A 20,837-nucleotide genomic window follows, 5' to 3' on the forward strand; every position below is an offset into this window, starting at 1 on the left:
TCCCCACACAGGGCCCAGACCGAAACGGTAGGTATTCGTATTATCTGAAGCACAGGGGTAGGTATTCATATCATTTGGGGTAAGGTTCTTACCCCAGGTCACACAGCGGCTGGGAGAGGACGAATAACGTCTTTCGCGGATTATGAATTCCCAGCTTTCCCACTGGGCTTTGAAAACAAAAAATGCCCCCAGACCCCACCCTAACTGAGGGCGGGAACTGAGGGGCTGAGGGTCCAGCTGAGCTCCGCGGGAGGCGTCGTGCGCCCCGCCAGGAGGCTCCGCCTCCCGGGCTCTCGGGCCCCGCCCGGCTCCGAGCATGCCCAGTGCACTCCCCGCCGTCCCAACGGTGCCGGGAGAGCGCTGCAACTCCAGGTTTTGCTGGCGACCGGAGGTCCGGGGGCGGGGGGCGGGTCCGGGCGGGTCCTGTTCCGGGGACTCCTTGGCTAGGTTGAAATTCCACGGACAAGACGCTCGGGCGGCGCCCTGTGCAGGGGCGCAACTCGGGGGCAGGGACCGAACTGAAGCACCAGGTGCTGCAGGCTGCCGCCGAATGGTCCTAGGCCCACAGGGCCCTTGGACTCTCAGGCATCTGGTCCGGACAGGATGATTACAGCCGTCACTCCATCCTTTCATTCACATATTCATTCAACAAACTGTTTTTGAGCACCTACTGTGCCAGGTGCTGTCGTAGGGACTGGGACAATGTCGTGAAGACGGGCAGGGCTACAGCCCCAGAGCTAAAATTCCAGAGGTGAATACACAATAAGTAAGCAAATCAGGGGAAAAGCAGTTGCCGACTTCATCTCCTGCTACTTTGCCCTGCTTGCTATTTCCTAAGCAGTCCTGCGCCTTAGTGTCTGCACTGGCTGATCCCTCTGCCAGAAATGCTCTCCCCAATTTATCTGCGTGGCTGAAATGTCTGACCACGTCATTGAAAACTGCACTCCCTCCACCCCAAGTTTCTTTTCCCCTCGTAAAGCGTATCACCTTCTACTACGCAGTTTGCTTTTTTGCATGTTTATGGTGTATCGCCTGCCTCTCTTCCGCCAAACTCCGGCAAGGGACAAGATTTCTGTCTATTCACCACACGTAAAGAATCAGAGTAAGTGATCAATAATTATTTGTTGAATGAATTAATGGATAGTGATAAATGTGAAGAAAATAAAGTGAGGACATGGAACAAAGGGCTAACTTAGTAAGGTGGTCAGGGAAGGCCTCGGAGAAGGAGGACCTACGTACAATGAGAAGGTTCCAGCCACGGCAATAGCTGGGCAAAGACGTCCCACACAGAGGAGGAAAGGCATGTGTAAATGTCCTGAGGCTAGACAAGTTCTGAGTGTTTGATGGACAGAAAGGTGCTCACGGGGCTGCAGGAATGCAGGAGCCAGATCAGGTAAAGGGCCCATAAGTCTTGGGAAGAAAGTTCAAGCCAGGAAGTTTCTAGTGGAACGGGATGGGCACTGCACTGGGAGTCAGCAGGACCCCAGCTGGGCAAGACTTCTCCTTAAGTCAAAAATTTGTTTATCGCCGGCTGCTCGACATTCCTAGGCATAAAATCACTTAGGGCTGGGCACACAGTAGGTGCCCAATAAATGGTAATGGAACGAATGCCTGCGTGCATGCGCGAGGGGACACCGGGCTGCACGGAACTCGTCAAGAGAGCCCTGGTGGCCCTGGGAGACGCGTCCGAGCACACCGGCCTCGGGTGGGGGCGGGGGCGTCCCGCAGGGCGTTCCGGGAGCCCGCCCCCCGCCCGGCGCGCGGGCCCGTCGCGGCCAGCCGGGCCGGCGGGAGCCGCCCGCGGGCGGCACTGGGCATGCTCAGACGGCGGCCAGGTCGCGCCGCGAGCGAGCTTCTGCGCCGCCCGCACGCGCGACCTACCTGGGCGCCCCGCGCCCCCAGATGCTGCAGGTACGGGCCGACGCGACTCCAGCGGGCTGGGGGCAGGGCACGGGGCCACCGGGGGCCGGGGTCGCGCTGGGCGCTGCCCCGCCCCCACCCTTCCCCAGGCGCGCGGCGAACGCGCGGGCGGGTTGGCGGACGCGGCGGCCCCGGGTTCCCGGCGCCTCGTCGGGGCGGGGAGGGGCGCCCTGGCCGCGCTCACCTGGTGGGGCGCGGGTGGGAGGGAGCAGGCCGGGCCGGGTGGGGCTGGGTCCCGGCGATCCGGGAGGGCCCAGCGGCCGGCGATCCGGGAGGGCCCAGCGCCGCCGCGACCTCGGTCCCTGCCCCGGCCGCCGAGGGGTCGCACAGCCCGCGTGGAGCCAGCCAAGCGCGGCGGCCAAACCTTCTCGGCTCCCAGGGCGAATTCGCCTCTCGGCTTTCAAAGATGGCATTTCCTGGGCCTGGCACGAACTCCAGCGCCAATAAATCCTCCCCGTTCCACGGATGATATGGAATAATTTATCAGGTACCTGCGATGAGACAGCTGCAGTGGGGGAGTGTATGTGAGAGCGCCCAGTCCCCCGGAAATTCCCGTTTTCAGCAACCTGAACTTACTGAGAAGTTGAGGTTGCCTTAAAAATTCATGGGAAGTTGAGAAGACTTGACACCTGGGTTTTTCGAGGTGGTGGAAAGAGCTTGTGACTCGGAAACTGGAGACCTCCATTCAGGTTGGGCTCCCTCTTGGCCAGCTGGTGACCTTGGGGCGAGTTGTCTAACCTCTCTGATCTTCATTTTCCTCCCCTGCAAACAGCCGGTAATAATGCCCACCTCACTGGGTTGTTGGGTGGATTAAGTGGGATAAATTATGTGGAGGTGTTTGGCACCGTGCCCGGCCAAAGCAAACAAGCAGTTGGCATGATGGGAATTTAACTCGTTTAGAGACCCTCGTGGCTCCCATTTCACCAGGAAATTGGAATTACGAAAGCATCTTCAGGGCCTAGTGCCAGATTGACAGACCCTGTCTTTGTGCCCGGGAGAACCTCTACTGAAATCTTTGGAAAAACAATTTAGCTGAATTGTAATCGGAGAGCACCTTCTTTAAAAGCAGTTTTATACATTCAGAAACTCCAGAAGTTGGCAGTTCAGCTTGACTTACAAAAGAGCTGTTTTGCAAGATGATCCATCTTGCAAGTGTTTAAGCAGATGATGCTTTGAAAGTAAAGCCTAGTTAGGAAGATTTCTGTTCTAAAAAGCTCCCAAACCCAGCTTTCAGTGATTATTGAAATTAGGGTTTCTTTCACAATGTTAACATTTGGGGTTCAATAATTCTTTGTTGTGGGGCCTTTTCTATGCGTTGTGGGATGTTTAGCAGCATCTTTGGTCTCCACCCAGTAGATTCCGGTAGCAATCCCTTTCCCTCAGTTGTGCCAACCAAAAATGCTTCCCGACGTCCCTCCCTGTGCGGGGGCAGGGTGCAAATTTTCCCTTTCTCCCCCACTTTAGAACCACCATGCTTTCTGTCATCAGCCTATCTGAGTTGTTTGAGAAGTTCATCTTATGTTTTTACTCTAATAACCAACCTTTGTATAGACTTGTAGAACTGCACAGAGTACATCCATGTGCATCAACTGATTTAATTTTTACAACTCCCCTGTGAGGCTGGTGTTATTCCCATTTTACAGGTGAGGAAACTGAGGCTTTGAGCAGTCAGTTACACAGTATGTGGTGTAGCTGGGATATAACTCATGTCATCTGGTTCCACGGACAGGTCTTTTTCTTCTGCATCAGGCTGCTCTTTATTGTATTGAGACTTTCAAATAGGTGGCGTTCCTGATGATTAAATCAAGATGTAAAGTAGATTGGAAGCTGGAAACCTTTCTGGCTAGTTGAAAATTAACAACAGTAAGCTATTATCTGACAGAGAGTAGGTCATTCTAGTTAAATATTCTAGTTTATAGTAAGCTCCCATAAATCCTGCATACAGTTGATGGAATACCAATGTGCAGAGAATTAGAGTAGAATAAAACGTGCCCAATACTCTGTATTGATCCTGCCTTGTCCCTGGTGATTTGCTGTCTCCTAAAACCAACTCGTATATGCAAATTAGACATCAGCTGGAATGTAAAAGGTCAGGTTACTGAAGGCATCTCAGAGTGGCTGGAGTGGCTGAGGCATTCCGTTCAGCAAGTATTTATTGAGCTGCTTCTACATGGCAGATGCAGTGCTGGGTGGGGATGCAGAGTGGGCCAGTGGACTCCAGTGAACCCGGGGTGCCTGGAGAACTCCTCACGGAGAGGGCAGGTCTTGGCCAGGCCAGACACACAGGAGGCCAAGGTCAGGGACAGCTTGGGGTGGGAGAAAGAACCTAAGTTAACACAGAGTCCAATTCAGGATCCCACACTGCTTCACCATCCTTTTTGAGCCCTCCATTTCCACATTTTATCATAGAGAAGGTATTCTGGTGGCTTTTAACATTCCCATTCAAGTGTCAGGAACCTGGTCAGAGATGAATCTTATCTCTGAAAGAAGTTGGGCTTCCAAGCTGGTAATTGGTCTCAGGGGATTGAGACCAGCTCCTTGATTGTTGACTGTGATCTGGGAGGTTCTGTATGCATTGTTTAATTTCAGTGTGCTCCCTCTCTCCTCTTACAGTTGAGGAAACTCAGCTAGCAAAGGTAGTGTGGGACCAGGAGCTAGAGGGATGAACTGGGACCTTCTGAACTTCGGGTCCAGGCACACGAGGAATTCCATTTTCTAGGATGGACATAATCTACCAGAGGACTTTGGGGACTGGAGGGAACAGGAAGACAAGGCACCCTACCCACCCCCCACCAACCTCGGGGTTTGTGGCATGTTGGGGGATGGGGAGAACCTGCGATTTGTGGTCCTTCCCTCTCTCCGTAGGTAAGTGCCTGTTGACCGTAATCCCAGGGCTCACCTTCCTTCCTTCAGACAATGGTCCTGGGAAGCAGGGCCACCCTCTTCATCTCTTCGCAGGGGCTGGAATGCCGAGGGCAATCCCCTGGCGTTGACAGGCTGGGAGTGTGGGGCAGCCAGCTGGTGTAGCTTCCCAAGCCTGGGCTCTTCTGACCAACTCTAATAGAGACAAGATCGGACCAGGTCAGTGTCCACTCTGCCCAGGTCTGGGTCCTGGCAACTGCAGACTGTGATCTCACAGGCATCTCCTTTCATCCGCCTGAGGGGGAACTAAAAGGGAGTGCTTGGTGGGTCCCTGGCTGAAATCTGATCTGGTCATGGGTTCCGAGACCCAGAGATCTTGCATCTCCATAGCTTCCGGTTATGCCTGATGCACCTGTAATAGCCTTCCGCCTCCAGGGGAAGATCAGCTGTGAGCACAGATATAACAGCAGATTCAGACCTTTACTGAGCCTATACTATGTGTCAGGCCCTAGGGTTACAGAGATGAAAGCTGAACCCGTCTTGGAAGGATTCATGGTGGAGTTGGGAAGACAGTGACATGGTGACATTTCTGTGTGAGTGTGTACACGCATGTGGGCATGCATGTGCTGTCTATCTATGTGTCTGACAACTGCTTTAAAAGAGGATAGAGCTAGATGCAGGAGACCCCAATGGAGAGAGCCATTCATTCTGACGGGCATCAGGGTAGTTGGAGTAGTTGGCATTTGAATTCAGCCTTGAAGGTAGAAAAAGATGGTATTCAGGGGGCAGACAGAATGGCAGATGCAAAGACTCAGAGGCATGAAGAGACTTCTCGTATTTCAGGAATGGTGACTCTTCCCAGGCCCAGCCTCCTGATCTTGGCTAATGCAGGACCCACCTCCTATAGTGAGGGTACCCCCCCATCTCTGTACAGGGGCCTGGCCTCACTCATCCCGGGGTATGTGTCCATTCTCCTTGTTTGTCCTGCATAGGAGCGATGCCTCTGTGCTGTCTCCGAGGCATGAGCACCTTCTGCCAGGGATACCTCTGGTTTTAGTTATTACACACTGATATGACACTTACTAGCTTCCAGGCAATGTTCTGAGTGCTTTCCAAATATTAATCTTTTCATCTTTATAGCAACCCTCTGGCTGTGCTGCTTCCCTGAGTACTGGCCACTGGGTAGGTAGGTGGGGGCAGAGCTCGCGTCCCCGGTCTGTGTCCCTCTGTGGACGATGCTCTCATCATGATACAGCTTCTTCTGGCTGCGGTTTACATCGATGTGCCAGGAAGCAGCCAAGTCTGAGAGTCCTGATGGAGTGCTGACTGCCCCGGATTTTTCTCCCTGACCTCGTTTCCTTCAGGCGGCCAGCAGGGCTCCACTGACTACATTTTCTGAACCAAAGACTGGGCTCTGTAGTCTGAGAAAGAATGTTTGTGCTGCGTCTTTGTGCAAGAGGAGGCCTGGGAGGTGTTGTTTGGATACTGAGAGTGGAATTTTTGAGACATTTCGATGGTTTATGTGGAAAGTTAGAACAGAACATTTGAAATTGGGATAGTCCTGGAAAATTCAGGTCCCGTGATTTACTGTCAGGATACACAAGCTTTTAGTAAATAGTTAAGCGATGTGTAGTTTGAATTTTCTGTACTGAGCCTCTTGGAGCCTCAAAATGGAATAAATAGTACCTTCTAGCCCCAGAATCTTGCTAATACTTACCAGCCCCGGTTTACAGATGGAATGAGGAAACTGAGGCTCAGAGAGATGAAATGACTCCTGGAAGGGCACACTGCTCTACGAGGACAGCCAAGGTTTAAACTCAAGTCTGTCCCCAGGCAAATACTTGACTGTAAAATGAGGATAATAATAGAACCTGTTTCCGTTAAAGGAGCTAATGACCGAAAACCCACTCAGGTAGAACTTGGCACAGAAAAGGGTCCCCTCCCTTTGTGTTTGTGCTGCTGACCCGCAGACAAGCGCCTTGTTTAGCCTTCGATGCTGAGAGTGGCTGTCGCGAGTGATGGCCTGCTCCCAGGGCAGGGCTGAGGGCCCGGCTCACAGGGCTAGAGGGACGTTCCAAGGGGCAGGGTCCAGGACCAGAAAGGGGCTGTGGCCAGCTGGGTGCTGTGTTGACGAAAGGCACTGGTCTGACTTAGAGAGAGGAGTGTGAAGACCTGGTCCCTGCACACTACTTCCCTCAGGTGAGTCAGCCTCGGTCTAGACCTGAGGGTCTTGGTGGGAGAGGCAGCAACCAGCTCTGTCAGCCATCCCTTGACCCGAACCACCGGTGGACCTAGAGTGGAGATAATGACAGCGTGAGCTCAGGTCTTGCTCGCTTTGCTCCCCCCACCATTCCCTCCCCAGGTCTGGTTATCAAATTCATACATGGTTGCTGTAGAAAATTAAGGTGTCAGGGAGCAATGGAAAAATCCTGCATGGTGTTCTTCCTGGAAGCAGCTCTCCCCACCACCATCACCACCATGGAGGACTCCGCATGCCAGCCTGTTCTCTGCTGCAGCCAAGGGGGTCTTTCAAAGCTGCCTCCTTTTGCTTTTAGAATAAAAGACAAAGCTAACGTTGGCATCTCCTGCAGGCCCTGGTGTACGTGCTTTGGTCCCCATGCTTTCTCTGCTCACAGGGCCAGTGAGAACCTGGAACCTTCCTCCCCTCCTCCCCAGTTAACTCATTCTTTGGGCCTTGGCTGCATGATTGTAGATGCCTCCCTTCGCCTTCCTGCTGTGGGCAAAACTGCCTGCTGTAAACGCTCACATTCTGGCCCCCAGGTCTCTCTCCTTTTACAGCACTTTTCACAGTTGCAATTTTGTGCTTAATTAGTGTAATTATTTGTATTAGTACCCGTCTCCCCAGCTACACTGTGAGCTCTGTGAAATCAGGGTCTCTCTTCCTTTAAACACACATGCACACACCACACACACACTTTCTTTGAGACTTCTTTTTTTTCTTTTAACTTTTTATTTTGACCTAATTCAGACTTACAGAGAAGTTCCGAGAATAGAACAGAGAACTCCCATATACCCTTCACCCAGATTTGTCAGATGTTACTGTTTTATCACATTTATTTTATTCTTCTCTCTGGGTGTACATTTTTTTCCTAAACCATTTGAGGATCATTTATAGAGTCTTCCTTTCCCCCTAAATACTTCAGTGTATTTCCTAAAACCAATGACATTCTCCTACATAACCATGGTACACTTTTTAAACAAGAAATCAGTATTGATACAGTACTGTTATCTAATCTACAGACCTACAGGCTTTGCCAGTTGTCTTGGTAGTGTCCTTTGTAGCAAAGAAAACCCCAGATCGTGCGTTGCATGTGGTTATGTCTCTTCAGTCTCCTTTAAATTAGAGCAGTTCCTCAGGCTTTCTTTGTCTTTTGTGACCTTGACATTTTTGGAGAATACAGGCCAGTTATTTGGTAGAATTCTCCTCAGTTTGAGTCTGTTTTAACCCACCGTGTGTCCTCAATGCCACTGAAACATCAAATGCACTCAGTTAACATTTGCTGAATGAAAAAAGTCAGCGTTGTCTAGTCTCCCCCACTCCCACTCCTTTCAGCAGAAGGATGTTTTGGGTTTTTTTGTTTTTTTTTAATTTATTTTTGGCTGCATTGGGTCTTTGTTGCTGCGCGCGGGCTTTCTCTAGTTGCGGCGAGTGGGGGCTACTCTTCGTTGCCGTGCGCGGGCTTCTCATTTCAGTGGCTTCTCTTGTTGGGGAGCACGGGCTCTAGGCACGCGGGCTTCAGTAGTTGTGGCACGCGGGCTCAGTAGTTGTGGTGCACAGGCTTAGTTGCTCCACAGCACGTGGGATCTTCCTGGCCCAGGCCTCGAACCTGTGTCCCATTGCATTGGCAGGCGGATTCTTAACCCCTGTGCCACCAGGGAAGCCCAGAATGTTGTTATTTAGTTGCCATCTTGCTGTATATAGATTTGAATCTTGCTACTTTAATTTTTATGCATTTATTTTTTACTGGAAGTGTAGTTGACATACAATATTATGTCAGTTTCAGGTGAACAACATAGTGATTCGACATTTGCCTACATTATGAAATGATCACCACGATAAGTCTAGTAACCATCTGTCCCCATACAAAGTTATTACATAGTGTGGTCTACATTCCTTAAGCTGTATATTACATACCTGTGGCTTATGTATTTTATAACTGGAAGTTTGTACTTCTTAATCCCTTCACCTAGTTTGCCCAACCTATCCCCCCACCCCCTGCAACCATCTGTTTGTCCTCTGTATCTATGAGTCTATTTCTGTTTTGTTTCATTTGTTCTTCTGTTTTTTAGATTTCACATGTAAGTGAAGTCATACAGTATTTGTCTTTCTCTGTCTGGCTTACCTCACTTAGCATAATAGCCTCTAGTTCAGTGGTCCCCAACCTTTTTGGCACCAGGGACGGGTTTCGTGGAAGACAGTTTTTCCATGGATGGCAGTGGGAATGGTTCAGGTGGTAATGCGAGCAATGGGGAGGGATGGGGAGCGAAGGGGAGCGATGGGGAGGGGTGGGGAGCGAAGGGGAGCAGTGGGGAGCAATGGGGAGGGATGGGGAGCAAAGGGGAGCAGTGGGGAGCGGCAGATGAAGCTTTCCTCGCTCACCCGCTGCTCACCTCCTTCTGTGCTGCCTGGTTCCTAACAGGCCGCGGCCCAGTACCGGTCTGCAGCCCGGGGGTTGCGGACCCCTCCTCTAGATCCGTGTTCCCACAAATGGCAAGATTTTATTCTTTTTTATGGCTGAGTAATATTCCATTGTATATATGCACCACATCTTCTTTGTTCGTTCATCTATCCTGATATTCTTTTTTAATAACACAGCTTTCCCCACAAAAGAGAGGCTTCCTCCAGGAATAGTGAGCTGCTGTCTCTGCAGGAATACAAGCGGACGCCGGGCCATGGCTTGGCAGGGATGCTAGAGTGGAGAACAGAACATTTGGCGAGGGGCAAGACTCAGCCTGCACGTTCCTCCTGACACTGAGTGCCTTCTCCAAATGCAACTCTGACTTCCCAGGCCTAGGGGCCCAAGAATAAGGTAACTAGAATTTCTAACCCAAACCAGAACGTTTTGAGAATAAATGAGGAGCTGTTAATAATTGCATCTAATCAAGTAACTTCAACTTGGGCTATCCTGGACAAATCAGGATATGTGGTCACTCTACCCAAATGTGACTTTGAAGTTGGAGATCAGTGCCTGGGGATCAGCCTAGAAAACCCTCTAGCAGTAGGAATTTTCTGCCTGGACAAAGCGAAACTCATCTCCCTGGCATTGCCTGCCAGGCCCATATTAGTGGCTTTGGTCCTCTCTGTGGTTGCACCTCCCTTGGTGTGCCCCTCCCAGCCTTTCTCCTGCTACATCCACTTTGTTTCAGCCCTCCCCTCACCTGTTCCTTCCTGCCACAGGGACTGAGAGAGCCTGGAACATCACTTCCAAACCCAGGCTGGATGGAAGAGGGGGGATGGGGTTTGTGATACATGCACAGGGGGGAAAACAGGCCAGCTGTGCTTCCTACTGACCCAGTTTTAATGGAATTTAAGAGCCAGGGTGTGTAAGTGAGGTATGGCTGGAGACCAGAGTTTCCCTAGACCTTATCTTTCCCACCCGGCCCCCACCACGCTCACACTTCCACCTGTCTTTTGTGCGCAGACACCCAGGTTCCTCTTCCAGCCCTAGTTCTGAGATCAGAACTGAGTTGCCGGTCTTTGGCAGAGGCACGGAAGCAGCTGGCATTGGGGACCCAGGCACAAGAGGATGGGCATTGAATGACTAGAAGGTGCAGAGAAGGACTTGGATGCAGAGAGACCAGGCAGGAAACCAGCATCTAGGGAGTCTGGTAACAAGGCCAATACAGGGTCATTTATCAGGAAGCCTAGAGTTGGAGTATTGAATGCCTGACACTTGGTCACAGGGGCAGGCACTGGTGTCTGATTAGTCCAGTTCCTTAACTCATTTTCTGCCTAGCAAAAAACATGAACTCTGCCTTCCAGGATTAAAAAGTGTAGGCATACCTCATTGTATTGGGCTTCGCAGATACTGTGTTTTTTACATTGAAGGTTTATGGCAACCCTGCGTCAGTCAGGTCTCTCGGTGCCATTTTTCCAACAGCATTTGCTCACTTCGGGTCTCTGTGTCACCTTTTAGTAATTCTCGCAATATTTCAAACACTCTACTGGCAAAAGGTAATGAGTCACTGAAGGCTCAAATGATGGTTAGCATTTTTTTTAGCAATAAAGTATGTTTAATTAAGGTATGTATATTGTTTTTTAGACATAATGCTGTTATACACTTAATAAACTACAGTATAGTGTAAACATAATTTTTACATGCACTGGCAAACCAAAAAAATGTGTGTAACTCACTTTATTGCGATATTTGCTTTATTGCGGTGTTCTGGAATGGAACCCACAGTATCTCTGAGGTATGCCTGTTTTATAGGGTGAAAATGTGAAGGTATAGAGATTTTCTGGGGCATCCTAGTCCTGTGGACTTCAAGAACATGGTCCAGTGCAGTATAGTGTTTTTATAACTCCAGGCATTGGTGGCTTTAAGGGAAAAGCCAGTTAGAGTTTCTAGTTATTAGAATGCAAGATACTAGCACTTACTGAACTTTGGAAATTTTTCTGGTTAACTGTGATACTATGTTTACTGGTTAAAAATGTTCTCCCCCACACCACCCAGGCATAGCTATGTAAAAGCATTGAGTTTGAGGTCACTTTTTACAGGACAGAGAGGGTCACACAGTGTCTGAACTGGAAAGGACCTCAGAAGAATCTTTTCCAGCTCCCTCTCTTTACAGGTGGGGAAACTGAGGCATGCTCAGGGCACACAGATAGTCACAGAGCAGGGACTGGTACCTGAATCATACAGTTTCCAGCCCCCAGATCTTGGGTGTGTTTTCTAGATATCATCTAAGGAAGTTTATTAAATAGACTGTATATTTCTATCATTTTGTTAACATCTTTTGGCATTTGTCTAACTGTAGAAATAAGCTGTATTGGCATCAAAGTATTAATAGTTGTGCATTTCTTGCTCTTTTATGTAGAAGTTGCTAGGCTGATTTTTTTTTTAATTGATTTATTTTCGGCTGCATTGAGTGTTCGTTGCTGTGCTCGGGCTTCTCATTGCGGTGGCTTCTCTTGTTGTGGATCTCGGGCTCTAGGCATGCGGACTTCAGTAGTTGTGGCATGCGGGCTCAGTAGCTGTGGCTCGTGGGCTCTAGAGCACAGGCTCAGTAGTTGTGGTGCACGGGCTTAGTTGTTCCGCGGCATGTGGGATCTTCCTGGACCAGGGCTTAAACCCGTGTCCCATGCACTGGCAGGTGGATTCTTAACCACTGCACCACCAGGGAAGCCCTGCTAGGCTGATTGGTTTTTTTTCGTTTTTATGTAAGAAGATGATATATACCTTCCATTGAGTTTCTGTATTCTGTACTACTGTTTCTCAAACTTTAGCACATCAGAATCACCTTTTAAAACACAAGCTGCTATGCCCCACCCGCAGAGTTTCTGAGTCAGTGGGTCTGAATCAGACTCAGGTGAGGCCTCAGAATTTGCATTTCTTTTTTTTTTTAGCACTTTTTTAAAACTTTTTGGCCAGGCCATGTGGCCTGCGGGATTTTAGCTCCCCGACCAGGGATCAAACCTGTGGCCCCTGCAGTGGAAGCCCGGAGTCTTAACCACTGGACTGCCAGGGAAGTCCCATAATTTGCATTTCTAACAAGCTCCTCAGTGATGCTGCTGGTCCAGAGACCGGGGACCATCCTTTGAGGATCGCTGCCCCACGCTTAGTGATAGTTCCAGATGGTGTGCTCTGTGCTTTACAGCCAGCTGGGCCCTCCTTGCTGCCCAACCAGCCCTCTGTCCTCCCCTGTTGCTCCCATGCCAGCCAGCCTAGCTTCTCCACTCTCTCTGGGTCTCCTACCTGTTGCCCTCCCCTCTCCAGATGACCCCACCACCTGTGGCCCTGGGATGCTCAGGGCCGTCTGGAGGGAACTTCCTCACCTTTCCTCCTCCCTCCTTCATTTTCTCTTTCTTCCTTTCTTCCAGTTTGAGAAATGAGTGTCTCTGGCTCTGGCTTACCTCTCCACTTCCAGTTGAAAACTGTCCTCCCATCACCAAAAAAAAAAAAAGAAAAGCCTTCTCCCAGCCCGGCCTTACCATTAGGTCACCGCCCCATCACTCCCTTCCTTTCACTGCCAAGCCTGCTGGCGGAATAGTTTACAGTCGCAGCAAAAGATTGGCTCTCACCTCTCTTGACATAGACATGCTATTCAATTCCAGAAGTTCAGGTTTTCTATACCTATGCTGAAAGAAAGACAGTTTTTTTAAGGGTTTTTTTTGTTTGTTTGTTTTTGGCTGCATTGGGTCTTTGCTACCGGGCGCGGGCTTTCTCTAGTTGCGGCAAGCGGGGGCTACTCTTCATTGCAGTGGGCGAGCTTCTCATGTGGTGGCTTCTCTTGTTGTGGAGCACGGGCTCTAGGCATGCGGGCTTCAGTAGTTGTGGCATGTGTGCTCAGTAGTTGTGGCACGCAGGCTCAGTAGTTGTGGCGCGCGGGCTCTAGGGCATGTGGGCTTCAGTAGTCGTGGCTCAAGGGCTTAGTTGCTCTGCAGCATGTGGGATCTTCCCGGACCAGGGCTCGAACCCATGTCCCCTGCATTGGCAGGTGGATTCTTAACCACTGCGCCACCAGGGAAGTCCTAGAGAGACATATTTTTTTTATTTGTGGTAAAGTACACATAATATAAAATTTACCATTTTAACCATTTTTAAGTGTATATACAGTTCCGTGGCATTAAGCACAGTCACACTTGTGTGCTACCATCACCACCAGGCATCCACAGAACTCTCTTCATCTTACAAAACTGAAACTCTACCCACTGAATACTAACTCCCCATTCCCTCCCCGATCCCCCACCCCATCCCTGGCAGCCACCCTCTACTTTCTGTCTCTATTTTTGTCTACTCTAGGTACGTCATATAACTGGAATCATGCAGTACTTGCCGTTTTGTGATTGGCTTATTTCACTTAGCATAATGTCCTCCAGGTTCATCCATGTTGTCACATGTGTCAGAATTTTCTTCCTTTTTAAGGCTGAGTAATGCTCCATTGAACGTACATGCAACATTTTGTTATTCAGTCATCTGTCAATGGATGCCTAGGTTGCTTCCACCTTTTGGCCATTGCAAGTAGTGCTTCTATGAACATGGGTGTACCGAAGGACACAATTCTGATTAAAGGGGGCTTGCAACCTCAGGTGAGATGTTTAGGCATTTATTTATCTAGCAGTCTGAGCTTTATCTATCGCCTGCATCCCCCAGCCCATTGTCCCCAGGCTTCCCCACCTGCCCCTTGAGCAACACTGCCCTTGCTGTGATGGCCAGGAACCGCTCACTTGTCAAGATCAGTGGCATTTCATCACTCAAACCATTTGGTCTTTGTGCCGATGCCCTCCTGCTGGGGCTTCTGTGATGCAGCTCCCCTCCTGCCTCCCCACCCACCCTGGCTCATCCTCTGCTCTCTGGTTCCTTTTCCCTCTGTTCTGTCGTCCTGCAGGCCTTCCTGGGTGAGCACACCTTATCCCATCATCAGGGGCTCACAGGTCTGCTCCAGCCTGGTCATCTCTGTGTGTATCACATCTGAACATCTCCCCCTGAGTGTCCCCAGGTCCCTCTTCTGCATGTGCATGTCCAAAGCAGAGCTCTGCACCTTCCTCCTTAAAAATGTTCTCTCTGTAAGTGACGTGTCTTCCAGCATAGAAACCCCAGGGTCTCCCTTCACTCCTACAGCTGCACTGGACAAAGCCCTCCCATCACACCTCAGCCCCTCCTCCAACCTGCCCCTCCTTCCCCCCACTAAAACTGGGTGGGTTCACACACTTCTCCCATTTGCCTCTCTCCCCAGTGGGTCCCTAACATTTATACCTGCTTCATGTTGTTGCCAGAAAGTGTTCCCTGCAGAAGCACTAAGATCACCTCTTCTCTGCGGGTCCCATGTCGCCTGGCTCCCTCCGGCGTTGCTTTCCCCTGTCTCTCCCCCTGACCCTGCTGGTGATATGCTCTAAGCCAGGGCTTCCCAAGCTTTAGTGCTAACATGCAGATTCTGATTCGAGGGGCCTGGGGGGTGGGCCCTGCCTTCTGCGTCCCTAACAGGCCCCCCAGGTGGTGTTGAGACTGTGGCCAGAGACCACATGTTGAGTAGCTGGACTCCAGAATAGATCTGTGTATGACAAAGTGTGTATCACAAATAAAGTGTTTTTGGTCTATAAATAATGCAGGAATTTAAAATTTTTGTGTTGTAATTTTAACGTTTTCTGTTTTATACAAAGTTAATCTTAAATTTTTTCGGCCATTAGGCAGATTCCCTTGTTGCAGTGATTATTTGCTACTAAAAGACATTTTCAAAGACTAAGAAAGGCTTTAGTTTCTTAAGAGTTACCATATAGGTCCAGGTGAATGAATATATGGGGGGTTGAGAACGTTTCCCCATTAAAGGGGTACATGTTCGGGGTCGGGCCCCCCCCTGTGAGCATCCCCAGGGCAGAGACCTTCTCTTCCTCAGCTCCATCCCCAGGGCCCTGCTGGGCCTCCTCAGGATGTGGGCTGAAGGGTAAAGAGGCAAGTCTCGGCCTCCTCTTGGAGATGATGGTGGAAACTGGTGATTTGATGTGGGAAGACTGGGCTTGGAAGGGAGCCCCGTCATAGGAGGGGAGGGAGAGGGTTCTTGGCAGCTGGCCTTGTTGAGGCCTGTTTTGTGACTTTTAATAGGGTTTTGCTGTGGAGGAGCCACTTGGGAGAAAACTGCTGGTGGAGGTGTCCTCTGGTGCTGGGCTTCCTCCTGGAGAGGGGAGGGGAGGGGAAGGGAGGGGGAGGGGAGGGGAAGGGAGGGGGAGGGGAGGGAAGGGAGGGGAGGGGAAGGGAGGGGAGGGGAAGGGAGGGGAGGGGAGGGGAAGGGAGGGGAGGGGAAGGGAAGGGAGGGGAGGGGAAGGGAGGGGAAGGGAAGGGAGGGAGGGGAAGGGAGGGGAGGGAGGGGGAGGGAGGGGAGGGGAGGGGAGGGAGGGGAGGGGAGGGGAGGGCGGGCAATGGAGCCGAGCAAACTTGGGGGGCTCTGACTGCATTGGCTGCTTCAGGTGGGTCGGAGAAGCATGTCTCAAGTGATGAAGGATCAGGTTCGTGAGTGAGGGGAGGGGGTGGATGTCAGGGAAGGGGGTAGGCGTTGGGGGCCAGGCTGCTCCAAAAGCTTCACTGCTCCTGCTGTCCCATTAGTCTCAGCAATTTAGTCCATCGTTGAAGGGCCTCATGATCTGGCCCCTGCTTGTGTCTCCCACTGTTCTGTGACTTTCCCCCTCGTTTCTAGGTCTGGCCAAAGGACTGTTCCCAGTTAAAATAGGTGTACCACCTCCTCCTGAGCCCTGTGGTGTGCTCTGTTATCTCTTGGTGCAGGTTGTAAGCTGGGGCTGTCTCCGGACCCCCTCTCACTAACTCCGTGACCCCAGCGAGCCTCCTGACGTTTTGATGTCCTCGTTTCCACAGTGGGGCTGACAGGCATCCCCGCCTCACGAGGCTGGGTGAAGATTCCAGGATGCCAAGGGCTTCTCCCAGTGGCACATGGTGATTACTCAGGAAGTACTGGTGGTCCGTCACTGCCTGCCATCTGTCCCTCTCAGTGAGCTTGTCAGAAGGACCGTAGCGTGGCACTTGTCCCCAGGTGGAGCCCCGGTCTCAGATGGAGAGGGCTGTGACCCATGCATGCTGCCCTGGGCAGGGTGGGGCCAGAGTGATGCCGTTGTGGGGTGGACCCCCTGGGGGTGGTGTGTCAGCTCACTGCGTGGATGTTGAAGACACCAAGAGTTGGCAGCTGGCAACAGAGTGAAAGGAGGAAAGCTGAAGGCCTGGGGGAGTTGAAATGGGTCGGCGAGCAGGACCTCTCAGACTTCAACACCGTAGGCCTGGGGCCGGGCGTGAGATTGCGCATTCCTAACGGGCACCTGGGTTGATAACAGTGCTGCCAGTCTGGACACCGCCGTGAGTGGCATTGGTCAGGAATATGACACATGGTGGCGAGGCTCGTGGAGAAGAGCGTATGGAGGAAGTGAAGTAAGCTCAGCTGCGTGGCCGTCTCCGCAGCCCCGTGGAGCGCATGCGCCCAGACGTCTGGGGCGTGGAGGGTTAGGCGGGAGTCAGACTGTGGGTGATGGACAAGGGGCAGCAGGAGCCCCTGCAGGTTTGGGGATAAACGTTGGGTGATTTGATTTTGCCGTTTGATACTCCATCTTTCAAGGTGTAGTTTTGCCATTAGAATCCCCTTAAAAGCTGTCTGCACGGGCTCGAGGATGAGCTGCGGCCACACCCTAGACAAAGCCCCAGCAGCCAGTGGCACACGCCTGACTTAACAGAAGCACTCCCCACACTGGAAGGTGATGATTTGGTTCTTCCTGCATCTCTCTCTGAGACAGCCTCTTCCTCACCTCTGAACCCCAGCACCTGCCGTGGAGCCTGGCCACAGCTGGGGCTCATTAAATGTCTGTGGCGTCACAGGGAGTGAGCTCAGAGTGTTCACGCAGGAAGAACACATAAAGCCCTGTGGCTGAAAGAGCGGGGGAACCAAGCACCGAGTCAGGTGCCTGGGAGAGTGGTGGTGTGGATGGGAGAAGGTGGTGTAAGCCGTCAGCAGGACCGTCTTCGGAAGATGGAACAGGGACTCGGAAAGGATGAGTGCTGGGGATCTGGATTTGGGCATCCGTTGTGAGAGTTGGGCTGGGGGTTTTCTGGAGTGGTGGAGGCTTCAACGGGAGGATGGGAATGTCAGCCAAGAAACCACTGGTTTGATCCAGGAACCCAGAGCAAACCTGATTTTCCGCTTCCTTCAGGAGAGGGCAGGTGTCCAGATTTATGCAAATGGAGGATTAAGAAATCTCTCCCTGTGCATCGGCGTGCCATAAGCAGCTCTTCCCAAGGCTGGGTGGAGCCAGCAGGTTGAGGCCCATCGTGTGGCAGGGGCTGGAGACACAGCTGTGGGCATGTTGAACCTCAGCCATGGAAGGAAGGGCCCCCTGAGGCGGGGGTCTAACTCCCTGAACCTCAGACCCCTGTGAGTTGGGGTCAACCTTATTTTGCTGAGAAGGAAATGGAGTCTCAGAGAGGTTCAGCAACTTGCCCACAGTCACACAGCTGGGAGGCAGAGGAATCAGGCTACAACGTGGGTCCGTGGGCCAGGGGAGTGTCAGGTGGGGCAGCCCAGCCTGGGAGCGGGGTTTCTGGGGGAGGAGTGACAGGTATGGCAGCGGGGCCAGGGCTGGGGCAGGGTGGGGAGGGCTGCGGGTACGAGGCGCTGGGGGCAAGCGGGAGGAAGAGGAAGAAGCAGGGTCAGGTGAAGGCAGAAAGGGGCGAGGAGGTGACCAGGTGTCACGGGAGGGAGGTTTAAGCAGTTACACACCCTCGGCTCGAATGAGGTATCAGGTGACAGCATTTTAAGTTCTATCAGTTTGAATTTTGAACTCTTTCTTGCTCATGGAAAACTTAGGCACTACAGAAAATTTGAAAGAATAGACAGACTAACAGTTTTCACGGTCTTGTGAGTTCCTTCATACTTTATACAATGACTTATTATAGTTGTGGTCACACTGTAGGTACACTTTTGTAACCAGCCTTTTTTACTTAATATTCTAACGTTTTCCATGTCATTATGAAGTCTTCATGGATATCCGTGGCTGTTTTATGATTTACTTAACTGGCCGTCTAAGCTTGAAAATTGGCTTTTTTGGTGCAATTTTCAATGTTATGTCTCTGGGAGGAAGATCTTTGCAAATAAAACTTTCATGTATGGATGTATCCTGACAGTAGGTTCCTAGAAATGGAATTACTGGTCAAACCACCTCCCAGCATTGTTGGAATGATATGCTGTTAGGAGTGCTGACACGAGCCTTCTAGGAGTGCAGGTGTCAGCCTTGTGCACACTAGCTGTTCACTCAGTGCATGTGTGTGTATCTCACAAGCATTTATTAAGTGCCTGTGAGGAGAGACTCCATTTTCTGTGGCCAGGCCAGCACCGTAGCGGCTGCCGGCATCTTGGGCTTGGCTGGGACGTGTGGGAAGTTTGATGGCACGTGATGTCCCAGCTCTGCCTGCCCAGGAGCCCGGGACAGGCAGCGCTCTGTGGCCGCGGGGTTCAGGCAGTGCTCACGCGCGGGTCTGGAGCTGCCTGCCTTCCCCACTGTCACGCTTAGGGACATGGAAGTACTGAGTGTGATGCTCCCATTTTGTCCTTTTATCCATGTCATTCGCAGATACTCAGGCTTGCTAGGCACTGCTCCGGGTGCTAGGGGCACAGCAGTTAACAACAAAGTCCCTGCCTTTAAGGAACTTCCATTCTAGTGGGAGGTAGGGACATGGGAATTGGGAGGAAACAGTCAGTGAACATACTTGATATGTCTAGCGGTGATAAACGCTAAGGAGAAGGGTGCAGTGAGAGGTCTGGACGGCCTCACTGATAAGACACCTGGCTCGCTCTAAGACACTTAGAGCGAGCCAGGTGGAGGATGTCTGAGAGAAGGGAGTTCCAAGCAGAGGGAACAGCAACTGCGAACACCGGAGGTGGGAACGAGCTTGTAACAACTGGGTACAGGGCAGGGGCAATGTGGCTGGAGCAGAGAGTGAGCAGGTGATGTGCTACGCGAGGCAGACAGTGAGGGGGCCCTCGTGTAGCAGAATGAGATCCAGGACCTGGAGTTCATTTTTCCATTGGCAGGTTTTGGAGCCAGAGGACCATCTGGAACAGTTGAGGCTAACCTGGTGCCTTTCTTGGATTTCCAGTGGGTGATCACGCAGGCGTGTGTTTGGTGGGAAAGCTCTGGGAGTGGAAGCCCAGGCTTTGGGAAGTCACTGGCTCCGTCAGCCCTTTGGTTTCCTCCTCTGTGCGATGAAGGACTTGAACTAGGAAACTGGTAAGGGCGTATTGAGCTTTCCAGGGCTGAGACCCTCTGTCCTGTTCTCAGTTAAGTGCTGGTTAGATCTTGGATTGTTTTAGTTGAACTAATAAGAGTATGTAAGTGCAATTGTTGACACATATTTACTTCTTAGTATGGTTGGCCGATCAGGTTTACTTTGTTACAGATAAGTCTTTCAGCCAGCTGTGGGTGGTCTTATAGTAGTGACAAGAAGCAGGTGGGGGATGGAGGGTACTCCCCCCCCACCAAGTGGTTTATCCACTCAACTGTCCATTTAGCCCACAGTTAATTATTGAGCACCTGCTGGGTACCAGGCACCGGGTCGTGGTCTTTAAAAGACCCAGACCCTGCCTTCATGAAGTTCACAGTCTAGTGCAGCAATGCTAGCTCTGCCGGAGGTTCATGGTGGGGAGGGACCCTGGTCGGAAAGACCAGGGTGCCTCCTACCTCTTGCCATAAACAAAAATTAAGTCAAAATGGATCAGTGCCCTAAATATAAGAGCTAAAGCCATGGAACTCTTAAGAAAAAACAGGGATAAATCTTCATGACCTTGGAGTTAGCAGTGGATTCTTGGATATGACACCAAAGCACAAGCAACAAAAGAAAAATAGATAAATTGACTTCATCAAAATTAAAAACTTTTGTATCTCTAAAGACATCAAAAAAGTGAAAAGACAGCCTACAGAATGGGAGAAAATATTTGCAAATCCTATCTGATAAAGGTTTAACATTAAGAATATATAATGAACTCCTATAACTAATCCAAATTAAGATAAACAACCCAATTTCCAAATGGGCAGAAGACTTGAATAGACATTTCTCTGAAGATCTACAAATGGCCAATAAGCACATGAAAAGTTGCTTAACATCAGTAGTCATTAGGAAAATGCAGATTAAAACCACAGTGAGATATCACTTGACATCTATTAGGATGGCTGTTATCAAAAGTATAGGTAAGGATGTGGAGAAATTGGAACCCTCTTATATGGCGAGTAGGAATGTAAAATGGTGCAGCCTCTGTAGAAAGCAGTTTGGTGGCCCTTCAAAAGGCCAAACATAGAATTCCTGTATGACCCGGCAATTCCACTCCTAGGT

At 50.9% G+C, this 20,837-nt stretch overlaps 1 protein-coding gene across 2 annotated transcripts in view; it reads left to right on the forward strand.

Annotated features, from left to right (window-relative positions):
• Window positions 1-1,831: 1,831 nt before the first annotated feature.
• PTPN3 (protein tyrosine phosphatase non-receptor type 3) overlaps window positions 1,832-20,837 on the forward strand; it is a 108,601-nt gene continuing 89,595 nt past the window's right edge. The window contains exon 1 of one of the 2 annotated variants that reach the window (XM_082842771.1): window positions 1,832-1,911. The gene's annotated coding sequence lies outside the window, so the exon portion shown is untranslated. Of the gene's footprint in view, window positions 1,912-9,726; window positions 9,834-20,837 lie in introns of those variants that run through there. The other variant, XM_082842772.1, reaches the window with a different exon arrangement.

The sequence above is a fragment of the Leucopleurus acutus genome, assembly GCF_964270905.1.
Source record: "Leucopleurus acutus genome assembly, chromosome: 7".
NCBI classification, from domain to species: Eukaryota; Metazoa; Chordata; class Mammalia; order Artiodactyla; family Delphinidae; genus Leucopleurus; species Leucopleurus acutus.